This window comes from Phocoena sinus, chromosome 13 (genome assembly GCF_008692025.1).
Source record: "Phocoena sinus isolate mPhoSin1 chromosome 13, mPhoSin1.pri, whole genome shotgun sequence".
Taxonomy (NCBI): Eukaryota; Metazoa; Chordata; class Mammalia; order Artiodactyla; family Phocoenidae; genus Phocoena; species Phocoena sinus.
Window position 1 is genome coordinate 34064411 of NC_045775.1, and position 13698 is coordinate 34078108.

Here is a 13698-nt window from a genome sequence, read left to right on the forward strand (position 1 = left end):
ACATTTATTCAAGGTCCTGACCCAGATTAATTGATTCCAAGACACTGAAAGAACTGCAGGTGTTCTCAGAGCCCCAGAGCTGCAAATCTGTTCAAAATCATGGACAGGGAGAGCCAAAGACTGAAGCTAAACTAATACCATCTCAGTTACCAAAAAGAGAAATAGCTGGATTCTGTGAACATGTGAAATTATAGGCGGAGAGGCCACAGTACTAATAAATAAACAGGAGAAGCTTAGAACTAAGTAGTCAGGGAGAAAGGGGCAAGGAGCCATGACTAAACATACAATGAGCAATTAACAGTGAGAGAGGCAAATGTAGAACTGATGACCGCAAACTGTGCTCACCATGCCAGGCGCTGTTCCAAGCACTTAATCCTCAGTCCAACCCTAAAAGGTAGACGTTATTACTACCCCACTTCACAGATGAGAAGACCAAGGCACATACTTTACACAACTTGTGCAAACTTGCATAGCTAGTAACTAGCAGAACCAGGATTTGAACCATCATCAGTGCTGTCTCCCTGAGGAATTCAGAGGTTGGTATGGAGGTGACCTTTGAGGAGGAAGCAGAAATTGGACAAAGTTGAGGGATTAATATAAATTGGAGGGTGAGATTGAGGTGGGACTTGGTGAGGCATATGGGGGCCTTTCACGCAAACCTTGCAAATTTTCTCCCTGCTCCCGAGATCTCCCTTCTTATCTTATTAAAGGCACTTTCGGTTGCAAGTACTATAAATCTCTTCAAATATGCACATGCAAAAAGAAAATGCTTGGAAAGGGGAACTTTAGTGGGGAAATCCAAGGTCAGGAAGAGCAGTTGAGCCTCACAGGTGCCTTGAACACAATATTCTATGTCAACAGATGAAGCCACAGTGAATTTTCAGTTGGCGTTGCCGATGTAACCAGTTACCTACGAGAGGGTGAGGCCTAGGAAAGCTCCAGTTAATGTGTGTGTATCTTGTCTCCCCATCTAGACAAGTATCTTCTAACTTAGACCATGAAACACAGGAAAAAATACTGTGCGGCATCAAGACCTAGTCTCACCCATACGCAATCATAAGCCACATATCATCCCCCAGGATAACACATAGAGCCCAGGCCCCTACCCACAACACTTGTTGGCTGACTGGTTGGCATGTTGATTGGTGGCTATACTTGATCTGCCCTCAGATCACCAAACCCAACCCCCAAAGTTTAGACACCACACTGGATAGATGGGGCAGAAAATGGAGAAATGAACAAACGCATTTCAATTTTGTAAACTCAGTCTCATCTTGACTGACTCAGCCTTCCTGGTTTTCTCCCCCTCCCGGGCCCTCTCCAAGATGGTATCTGTGTACAGGGAGCATATGTGGCCTTGTGGCCCTCCCCCTCCACTACCACCTCGTGCTAGCTCTTGGGCATGTACTGGCCTGGAGCTACACGAAGTATGGTTGGTCAGCCCCACAATCCCACCCCACTCCCCATCATTCCACTGGCTTCCACTGCCGACAGTCCACAGAAGATATAACTCACACACTATGCTTTCTTGGTCTGGTCCGGCCCAGGATCCCCGTTCTCTCTTGGCCTCACCTCAGCTCTCATCGGCCCTGCAGTGGCCCTAAAGTTTAGCAGTGACTCCTCTTCAGCCCTGAGACCCCGAAGTCCTCACCTGCAGCCTCAGCAACATGGCCACCCACACCATGCCACGCCCTCCCACTCCCAAGCAGCTTCCCAGCCACGCTCCCTAAAGAAAGAAGTCAAATTCTGCTCTATTCGGGAGCTAAGGGCAGTTCCTCACTTTCACCAAAGGGCCACTCCAGCTTGCAGTGGGTACACTTCAAGGTAACCTGCCAGGGCCTTGAATGAGAGAGCAGCACAGAAGCCCCGCTTCCCTCAATCTACGAACTCAGTCCCCCTTCACAGCTTCAGCCAGTGAGAGGAAACCGAGCACACGTGTCTTCCTTCCCATTCCTCAATCTCCCCTCTTCTTCCCACAGCTCCTCAGCCTGGAAGGGGCAGGTTTTCTTCCTTCCTCTTTCTCTTGGGTTAGAACATTCCCCCTGTTCTTACCATCCTCTTCCTCTAGTTATAATGGAGAACAGAGTGGAGAGAGAGACCAGCTTCAGGTTCATAAAAGAACCTAAATTCAAAGGTGTTTCAAAATTATAATACCCATTTTATTTAAAACAGATGAAAATGAAGCCAGGGTGCTCAGAGCCCCACCTGCTTGCTGGGCTCTCCCTTACCTTCTCAGAGGTCCTAAGGAATGTCTAAGGAATCCTAGAGACTTATTGAAACACACTGGGGAAACCACTGATGCAGTCTAGCTTAGGGGTCTCCAACAGAACTTTCTGCAATGACGGAAACGTGTTACCTCTACCCTGTCCATTACGGCAGCCACTAGTCACACGTGGCTGTCAAGCACTTGAGATGTGGCTAGTGCAACTAAGGAACTGAATTTTTAATTTCATTGAATTTTAATTAATTTATATAGCTACCCTGTTCTATTGGACAGTACAGCCTAGCTCATTCATTTTACAAACAAGTAGGACCTTGAGGCCCAATATCACTCAGCAGATTTATGGTAGAGTCAGCACGAAGACCCAGGTCCCATATCCTCTGCCCCATTCTTCCCACCACTTCTCAGCTGTCACACCCAGGTCACTGTCTAGCACAGGTCTTCCTGGCTGTTTCCAACTTTAATGACGTGTGCTGGGACCTTGTTACAACGTGTACTCTTGTACCATGCTTGGTTTGGATTCAGACATTTCTTTTTTTAAAGAAAGGAGTCGGACCCCTCCAGAACCTTAACTGTCGGGGCTGAAGATCTGAAGAATACTGCTATAAAAATTTCAAAATACGGGGCTTCCCTGGTTGCGCAGTGGTTGAGAATCTGCCGGCTAATGCATGGGACACGGGTTCGAGCCCTGGTCCGGGAGGATCCCACATGCCACGGAGCAACTAGGCCCGTGAGCCACAACTACTGAGCCTGCGCGTCTGGAGCCTGTGCTCCGCAGCAAGAGAGGTCGCGATAGTGAGAGGCCCGCGCACCGCGATGAAGAGTGGACCCCGCTTGCCACAACTAGAGAAAGCCCTTGCACAGAAACGAAGACGCAACACAGCAAAAATAAATAATTAATAAACTCCTACCCCCAACATCTTCTTTAAAAAAAAAAAAAAAAAAAATTTCAAAATAGTGTGATCACAGCCATAATGACATCTGGGGGAGTGGCCTACGTGGATCTAGCATTTTGAGTTTCCATAAGTGCAAGTGAACTTTTTCATCAGAAAATGTGACTTCCTGAGATATTTTGATGACCACAGCAAAACAGCACAACCTGTTGTGAGGACATTAGGTAAGGAGACATGGGAACCAGGAAAAGGCTTTTCATTAACCAGCTGTACATCCTTCGGCAAGGCCTTTACCTGTTCTAGGCCCCAATTTCCTATTCTATAAAATATACAATGCAATACCTCTTCCTCTCTTCTTTCAAGGATGTTATGAAGAGAAATCAAGAAATATATGAACTGTTCCTTGTTCCTAGGAAGAAAAGCACTCTATAAAGTTTCAAACTTCTCATTATTAAACACAAAAGCCAAGTTTTCCTTAATGTAAGACAGCTAAAATCAAGCTTCCTGTATCACTTTATGCCAAAAATTACTATACTATTAGCCGTGGCACCACACCGGTGCTCATTTAACTAGAAACTTCATGCTGGAGTCATTATTTTACTGTTATTTAAATGTTGAACAATGGGTCAAAATGATAGAAGCCATATTTCTTTGCTATCTCCTGTTGCAGGGAGCAACTGGATGTTAAAAGGACATATTTATAATGCATGCACATACTGTTTTACCAGCTATTAAGTTGAAAAGCTTAATGGAAGTAAGTTGGGCATGGGATTTCAGGGAAACTCAGTGGAAACAAATCATTCTTGTCATCTTTATTTTTTGCCTTGAACAGTAACAATAATAATGATGCACTCTATCCTGTTGTATCCAAGAAAAAAACACAGAAACACAGCTTTGGGGCATCTTGGTCCCACCCTTTGGGCTATGGGCATACATGCAGGAGCTAGCAGGCTGGGGAGCAGGGTGCCATCAACCAGATGCAGCAGAATAATGGAATCAACTGCTTCCTCTTTCACTCTCCCACATCATTCTGCTTATGCTTCCATTATAGGACTTGCCAAACTCTGTTTAGTAATTAATTACCATTCCATGCCCCTCACAAGACAGTACGCTTCTAGAGGGCGGGGCCATGTCTTATTTGTACCTGGATCCCAAGCACATGATGGGAAATCAGGAAGTTATTGCTGCCCTGGGTGATCATTGGCCCACTGGGAACAACACTCCCCACTCCAAGTGCCCAAAAAGCATCAGTGTCACCCCAACTTTGTGCACACGGTTGATCTTGGCTTGGAAACATTTATTCCAATTTATAAATAGGCTTGGTTCCAGAGTTACAACCAAGGCTTCAACCTCACTAGCGGGAAAATACTGCATGTTAGCTAAAATGGAAAATCCCAGCCAATTTCCTCCCTGGCTATGAAATGTAGGATACTTGCACTGGGTGTTTGGTTTGTAACATCAACAAGAGCAGCATCTGCTTCCTCCAGCACCCCAGTATTCAACAGTGTCATATACCTCCATACCTGAGATTTGATCCAGAAATATTCTGAACATCTTTATCCAGTTTGGAGTCTAGATTCATTTATAGGACCTTTCAGAACAAATTGGATACTGATTTCTCAGAAGGAAAGAAAATCCTGAGTAATGACACAGCTTTTCCAATAAAAAGCTGCCTCTTAAGCCAAAGGGGCAACCTTAATAGGGACTTTCAGGATTATATGATCCAACACCTCATTTTTTTCAACAAACTGATTGGCCAATGTCACATGGCTATGTAGCAGCTCCACAAGGACTAGAACTCAAATATTTAGTTTTCCCAAGATTTCCAAGACATGAAACCTTCCATATTCAAAGCAGAACAGCCTGGGCAAATTGTCTCTGTTTGCCTAAAACTGAGAGGTTTCCCAGGATAGAGGATTTTCAGGGCAAAAACAAGGAAAGTCCCAAACCAGTAGCAGTTGGTCAACCTAAGTCCAGTGCTCTCTTCCCTACATAAACCTGCCCCTGTTATCAGTTTGATAAAATGGAGTACTGGTACTGCCTCGAATACTTAAGCCCAGGAAAAGCCCAGTGATAAGAATTAGAATTTGACAGCTGTTGCACAGCTGTGTCCCCTCTACGAGGGATAAAATTCTATCCATTAATGATAACACATAAATGATCAAAACTAGATTCTCTATGAATTTTTTAGAAGAATTTTCAGGTCTTTAAATAATTAAAAGTTCAAAATATTCAAGAGGAAGAAAATGAGAATCAAGAAAATGAGCGTCATGAAGCCAGTCCTCTTTAAGTACCAAACTATTATTCTACGTCCAAACTAATCAAGCTGTCGCTGCTGAGAAAAGAAGGCCACGGAAGGTTCACGAAGTTATGCTGATTAATTATCCCAAGAGTCATTAGAGAATGCAACCATTACTCATGAGGCACTCCTCTGACACCATAACTAGCCTACAATTCTTGTGATTCCAGGGAAAGCGTCAGAGCCTGTGTTTAATAAAACTCCTACAGCATTTCCCACAAAAGGGAGCTGAAGTTCATACTTCAGGTTCTTTGAGGGGACTTGGGATTCTGAGTGCATGATATCTCCATTCATAATAGACTTATTTTTCTTCCCTCTAGCTTCAATCAACCGTTTCACAAAATCACGTTGTCAGGGAGATTCAGCAGGACATTTGTTGCTGGATTGGGCCAATGAAGTCCCCGACTAACCAGTCAGACACTACATCGGGCACTTCATAAACACACAGTTTCAACCGCAAGACAATTCTTCAAGGCCAATGCCATTATCCCATTATATAAGTGAGAAGCTGAAGCTCATGGGATCCAAGACCACAGAGGCAATGAGCAAGCAGTGCCAGTTTGACTCGGGGTCTCGCTGGTACCCAACTCCAGGCCCTTTCCCTAAGTAGGTCTCCTCCCTGAGGTACCCTCACCACCAGAGAAGCTGCTCAACTCCCATGTTCTGAGAAGGCTGGGTTCATAAAGGACAGTATGTATCACACTGTACATAGGGAGAGACAAGTTTCCTGGGAAAAGGAAAATACTTATTAGCCCTACCAAATGGAAAGAAAGTTCCACCTTAAACATATCTGCCCAAAGCCCATATGTTTGCTAAAAAATAAATAAACCAATGAAGGCATTTTTCCAATACAGCCACAGTTAACAAGCTTTGAAACACAATGGTCTTATATTTGATCTGCCATATGGAAATCTCTTCTCTGATTATGGACTGGTTACTATCCCTAGACAAATCCCTACAGTCTGTACTCCATACAGGGACAAAATCCCTTGCTCCATTGAAGGAGATTCTCTGGATCTTTATACTTTTAGGAAAAACGTAAGAAACAATAAGTTATAACTCACAAAGTGACAAGAATGGAAACCTGGAATATATGCTTTCCTGGAAAAAAAAAAAAAAAACAAAAAAACGAAAAACCTCTTACCTTTGGCTTTCTTCCTTTTTTATTCTCTCTCTTTAAAAAATAAACCGAAAAGAAACTTCCAGTAATCTCAGCTGGAAAATTAACATTCCAGATTGCTCTCCTTCCCAAGGATGATGATAATCTGATTTACTGCCTCCTTGCCTGGTTTAAATCAGTAAAGAACATTAAGCACAAGTTCGAGATATTTTTGAAAGACAAATTTGCTATTGTACAGGACACTGCTGCAAGCAGCCAAACGTTTCAATGGCCCAGCTATTAATAAATCCCCTTGAGTCTTTGAAACGTTCACGGCAGGACCATCCAAAGAGCAAGTTCCCAGCCCCTTGGGACTGAGCACTGTGAGTTTCTAACCCGGGGTTCTTGTCCCATTAACTTTTCTTTTTGTTCACTTGGCAGGTATTTTTGCTTCGTTTGCTCCTGTAGCACTCTGGAGATGGCCCTCTCTATCATCATGCAGGCCTCACTCTCTGCAGTGGGTCCCCTGGTAAAGAAAGGCCTTTTGGGAAAGCCAAGGAAACACATCCAGAATTTCTGCAAATTCTATCATGTTGTAGAGAAAGTACATGACTATTTTTAAAAACAAGGTTTGAGAGTTACACATTTGGAGCTATCAGAATTTCTTAGAGGGCTAAATTGGAATGAGGGCTCTGGAGGGAGATTTCATACACTCTGAATAACTGGAAATGCAGAGTTTTACAAAAAGATCATCTAAAAGTGATTTCTCTCCTTCTAAAAGGGGCTCATAGAAAAGCTCTTAACAGGCAATTCTCCCCAGTGCATTCCAAACACAATTCACATTCCGAGGCAGTTAAAGAAGGACACTTCAGGAATTTGAGTGTTCCAATGGAATTGCGTACTTCTACAATCCTCAAAAGGTTTTCAACAAGCATGAAAGTCCCGTGTGTATGGGAACCCATCGGACCCAGATAACCAGGGAGAAATGAGCGGGAGGTGTATGAGCTGCTCCTGGGTCTCTCTGTGGCACCAGCTGCTCTTCCAGCTCAAAACCCAGAGCCCTAGCCAACTAGCTCTCCTCTCGTGCTTTGCCAGCTCACCTTTAAGCTCATTCCCTAGTTTATTTGCAGCTGCCCTCAAGGTAGGCAGAGGAAAAGAACAAGATAAAATCAAGGTAATCACTGCTGCTGCTTCCGAACAGCTCTGTTGAACGACTTACTACAGGAGAGAGGCTGTAGTTACCACCACCGACAATGAGTTAGAATTATATGTGAATTTCAATTATCCATGTTAAACCTATCTCTGTCTAGGCTGACTGCTGTCAAGTCCCCAAAAAAGATAACCTGCTCCCTTCAGAGTCATGATCTCTGACACTCTCAGCCCTTCTCCTTCTGCCGACTTGAGAAAACTGCTGAGTCACTGGCTTGCTTTCCTGACAAAGAGACATTGTCGTTGCAAATTTCCTAAGTCCTACGAGTTCATTCCTTCTATCCTAGCCCAATCAAACGGTGGTTCTTCCCTCTTTCTTTGTCCAGAGAGAAAGGACACTTTTTCTTCCAAACACCTTATTAACTTTCCCATCACTCTCTGTCAAGAAGGAGTCAGTCTTACCCCTGGCACTAGCTCTTCTCCAAAAAATTGTCTGAGCCAAGGAAAGCAGAGGATTCCTGGAGCCCTGTAGAGCCAGTATTCTTCTGTTCAGACACTGGACTAAGCGACCATCAATTCCTTGCATGTCCTCCTCCCTGCAATAATAATCACCCCTTTATTCAGATCCAGCAGTTTACAATGGTCTGTCCAAGGAGTTGGCTAGGTCGCCATCTACCAACATGAAAAGTAAACTGTGGTAAGACAGTCCAGAGAAATGCTGAGAGCACCAGACTGGGAGTCAGAAACTGAAACTGACACTGGCTAAGCAGTAAGGCAAAAGTTAGAACTCAAGCCTGTTTGGCCCTAAACCCTATGAACTTAACCACAATGATCCTACTTCCTACGCTAATAACACGCTGATAGTCACTGCTCATGCTGTATGCTGGGTGCTTGGTTGGGCATTGCTATACCCAACTTTTATAGTTTGGGAAACTGACTTCGGTAAAAGAAGTGGTAGTACCAATATTTGAGCCCAATGCTGTCTGTCTCTAAAGCCAGATCAGTGGCACCATTCAAGTGTCCACTGAACAGAGGCAGGTTGGGATGAGAAAAGAGAGCAAGACCGTGAACAGCACCCATGACCACGGAGGCTTGTTGGTGGCTGGGCCAGGCCAGGACTGGCTACAGTGGGAGGAGTGAAGACAATGGCAGGATCAGGTGGAGGCAGCATGGGCTGGAAATGTATCAGTGGTCTTCTGTGCCCTGTGGTAGGGACATAACATACCCTCAAGGGGTGGCAGCGGGAAGGGACTAGAGCATACCCAAGAGCAGGAGACTATGACTGGGCAGCAGCCTGAGGCCAGGAGAAGGGTCAAAGCAAAGCCTGAGATGCAGCTCTCTGAGAGCACACAGAGCACGTGGGGTGGGAAGAGGTTGGTGAGTCACCGGGCCTTGTCTAGGCCCAGTAGCCACCAGGGAACAGCCCATAAACGTCATGGTATTTGAAGTTGGCCTCCAACAAAACTTAAACAAGTGAATCAAATTAAAAGCAGAGATTAAAGGAAAAGAAGCATCAAGACCCAGGGAATCTGAGTAGGAACACAAGCTAAGGAGGCTCTGGACGAGAACATAACCCCAAACTCTCCAACAGCAACCACAGTCTGAGAGAAAAGGGCTCTCTGGTCCCCAGTTAGCCCCAGGTGGTCTCCAAGCAGGCAAGAATGCCGGGGAGTTGGGTCTAACTTAGAATCAGATGTGTTACCATGAAGCTCCCCAAAAGGGCATGCCATTACTCAGCCATTAATTCCCAGAAAGGTCATTATCTTGGCCACAATGGAGAGGATTTAAATACCAAATTATACATGACAGGCTGCCTGGGCTGCAAATGAAAATAGCGTGGAAGGTTAATCTCAGTCCTTTTGCCAAAAATCATGTTTTTTGTGGAGATGTGTATAAAGTACAAGGATGCATGATCTAGAGGCCAGGAGACTCACACAGTTTGGGTAGAAGCCGTGGAGAAAACCCATGCTTTTGACTTCCTACTTCAGCCCTCGGATGGCGTCGATCTGAGCTTCAGCCCACCCTCCATTCTATTCTCTACTCCCCTCCAACGCCCTTCACCCCCGCGCCCACCGCAATGCTCAGTCTCTCCTCCTGCTTCTGATCAGCCATCATCCTCTGAGTGCACAGGTGTGAAAAGCAAATGGTCTAGGAGCCCACAGGTGAGGAAACCAGAAACGAGAGAGAAGGCAGAATCTGATGTCTCAAGGCAAGTACCTGGAAGGCAATAAAGGGGATACGGGTAAAGCCCAAAAGTAAAACAGTGAGGACATTGGCCCAGACACGAGCTGATGGTCACACTTCTTCAGCAGCTGGAACAGGAATTTTGGATCCTAAACCACCATTTATCTTGACCCGCTGGGTGTCTAGGGGATTGTTTGGACAGAAGGAAAAGATGCTGTCACTGCCACTGAGGAGACTGCTGTCTTATAAATCTTTATGGGCCCTTATACACTCAACGACTTGTCTTAGAATGGGGATCCAAAGTCAGGGCAAGGGAAAAGAGGACCATCATTCCTGGGAGTGACAGAAAGCCTCAGGGAACTCTCTCATCCCAGTGGCCCCACGCAAATGGTACAAGAAAATTCAAGGAGGCTGAGAAACTATGGCACTATCTAGCACTGCTGGGATTACAGACCCCATCCCAGTCATGGTCCCTTAGGATCACTGAAGCCCAAGTATCTGGGAAGAATAGCAATAATGCCATATTATCATCAAATCTAGGATACCACCAGTTGTAAACTGCATTCTGGCTTCAGAGATAAAATCTGAATAAGTGGCTTATGGTGATTATAAGATGATGTTGATTGTTCAATGCATCTCAACTTCAGAGATACTAAAATGGCGGCGGGAGGGGCGGGGAGAATTCTGCAAAACCACCTATGCTTGGCATTACTAAAGCTCCATAGGTTCTCATGGAATGACACTGCTATCTCCTCTGAAGTTACATAAGACCGTATTTTTTTGGCCAGTGAAACATGAGCAGAAGTGAATGTCACTTCCAAACCAATGTATATAATTACCAATGTTTCACTCTCCAGTGTTCTCCTCTCCCAATGCAGTAATCATGGAAGCACACAGTCATTGCACACAGAGAGGGTAGAATCACAAGAAGATGGAATCTTCATAAACTTGGATCTCTGAGACACTTCAATGAGAAGAGTCCCTCTGCCAACCCATCTAACCCATTTTGGACATGAACTGTGAGAAAAAAAAAAATTGTTATTTTAAGCAACTGAAATTCTAGGAATGTTTGTTATCACAACATAACCTAAGCTCTCCTGACTGAAACACCATCTTATGTTTGAATAAGGCATTACCTCATTTGGTCTTCATAATTACACAACAGGGCAGGCAAGACATGCACTATTCCCATTTTAAAGATGAAAGAAACTGAGGCTCTGAAAGCTTAACTGAATTGGCCAAAGTCATATAGCTAGCATGGGGTGGGGGGAGTGGGGGTGGGACTAGAACTCATGTCCTCTAACTAAAGAATGAGCCCACAGATAGTGTTCCTGTCTATCTCTATCCTGTCTCCAGGGTCTCCAAATCCTTACTGCAATGTGCATATGAATACACATACATACCTAACTACCTTCTTTTGGCGAATAGATTTTGAATCCCAATCTCTTTCCTTTAAGCAGCAGTAAAACATGCAAGGACCTGGCCAACCACAGAGCTTGACACTTAGAATACGCGTGAGAGCTCAGCTCTGGCTGCAATGCCACAGTAATGTATTTGTAGCTGAAATGTGAGTTGATTAAGTTCCAGAAAGGCAAAGAGATGAACGCTGAGATGAGCATTTTTACAATCAGTGGGTAAAGAGTGAAGGAAGAGGTGGTGGGGGGAATATAAAGAAGATAGCTTCTTCATGTTTTCCATTTCACTTCAGTTTCTTGAACATATTTTTACATCCTGAGTGGAAAATTAGATCCAGTCGCTATGTCGTCAGCAATCATGAGATGCCATCTAGGACATTCTAATCTCTTACTAAAACACATAGACAAGAGACAAGGATGCGCAGCCTCCTGGGGTTCCTCACCCCATCACTGCCACTCTGATTATACTCTGTGCTCAGAACCCCAAATTGTACAAACCAAAATGATTTCCCAGAATCAACACTGTGCTGAGAATTCAGTTACTTTGTTTCTTGGCTAAGAAAAGGAGCTCCCCTAGAGTCAAATCCTAGGGCCAAAATATAAAACAACCAGCTGGTGTCAGCAACTGGCTTCAGGGTTTGCCCTTGGTGACTAAGCAAAGCTTAATGTTTACTTTCAAGACAAGAGAGTGAACGTTATAATTTCCCCAATTATAGGGCAACTCTCAGGGCTATTTCTCTTTTCCCTCACGCTCTTTTCCTCAACAGACCCTGAGCCCTGAGGACAGTACCCTCTCAGGGTAATGGTTTCATTCGTGGTCTACGTTTGGCTAAGCACCTGGTTCAGAAAATGTGCGAAGTGTCCCTAGGATAGGCATGTTGGTAGCCAGAGTTGTAAGCGTGACCTTGTCAAGCCTTCTGAATTCTAAGCAAAGAAATGCTTATAAAATAATTGCCTAAGTGGGCTTCCCTGGTGGCAGAGTGATTGAGGGTCTGCCTGCCGATGCAGGGGACACGGGTTCGTGCCTCGATCCCGGAGGATCCCACATGCCGCGGAGTGGCTGGGCCCGTGAGCCGTGGCCGCTGACCCTGCGCGTCCGGAGCCTGTGCTCCGCAACGGGAGAGGCCACAACAGTGAGAGGCCCGCGTACCGCAAAATAATAATAATAATAATTGCCTACGTCCCTATTTCCCTTAATCGATGCCCCAGCAACTGTGGCTCCCTTTGGTAAATTGGTAAGCCAACCTTTCCACTGTATAAACATCAGTGTACAAAATAAAAGTTTTCTGAGTCTTATACACCTTACCTGGAATGGATCTACAGGATTTTGCTAATGCTAAGCATTTTCTTCTTAAAATGGCAAGCCTGTCTTTATTATTTTTTGGCAAAATAGTAAATCTGATCACTGTGGAGCCAGAGGAATTCTCTGGGATTATAGGAATTGGTATTCGTATTGTTTTGTGCAACAAATATCCATAAGGCACATATAAATCCTGTCTAAGAAGATTCTGTGCCCCTTTCCTCTTATACAAAAGCACTATTTCCCCACAGTAAGGCTTTGGATATCAGTTGCTCTCTACAGCCCAAGACCGTCTACAGGTACAGAACACCTGAACAATGGTTCTTAATTACTTGAGGGTTTCTAGCTCCTTAAAAAATTGGCTGAAGGCTATGGACTCTCCCCAATAAAATGTACACAGGTACACATAAAGGCTGCTTATGATTTCAGGATGTCCACATCCCCCTAAAGCCCATCCATTTCTTCCCTGCTTTGACCCTAGTCCTATGCCTCTTTCCCAATAAAAGGGAATGTTCATGTAAGACATGCTAGCTCACCCCATCTGATGGTGTTGCCCCATTTCTCCCATGAGAGCTTGTTACCCCAGAAGAGGGTGCTCTCCTTAATTTCTCCGAATCTCAGTTCGCCCCACAAACTAGAAACTATAATATGTGCCAACCCACCTGATGGGATATTGTGGAAAACAAACAATGGAAAAGTCATAACTATACCCTGAGTTACACATTGCATGTTTGTACAATATTGTTGGTGAAGAGTGCGTGTGTCAGCTATAATGGGCCCCATCTATTCTGCATCTAACCTCCTCCATCTACGCTTGCTGAACACACCAGATCGTTGATTTGATTTTTCACTGAGGGCGTCTGGGGTTCACAGTGCTTACACATGCCTTTGCAAATAAGGGTGCACGTGAGGGGAACTGCAAGGCCATTGATTCTTTAAAGACAATGTATTGGCATCTGGGGAACAACCAAACATTGCTGTAATCCCAGGAATTGAGAGGCTTCCATAAATCACTCTGATGAGAAAGAAATGCTAAAGCAGGGATATTGCTTTCTGCTACCTCAAAGAGAGAATAAATGGTTCTAAGGGTATCCTTTAGGGGTGACCTAGTGGTCCAACAACCCATTCCTCAAATTGT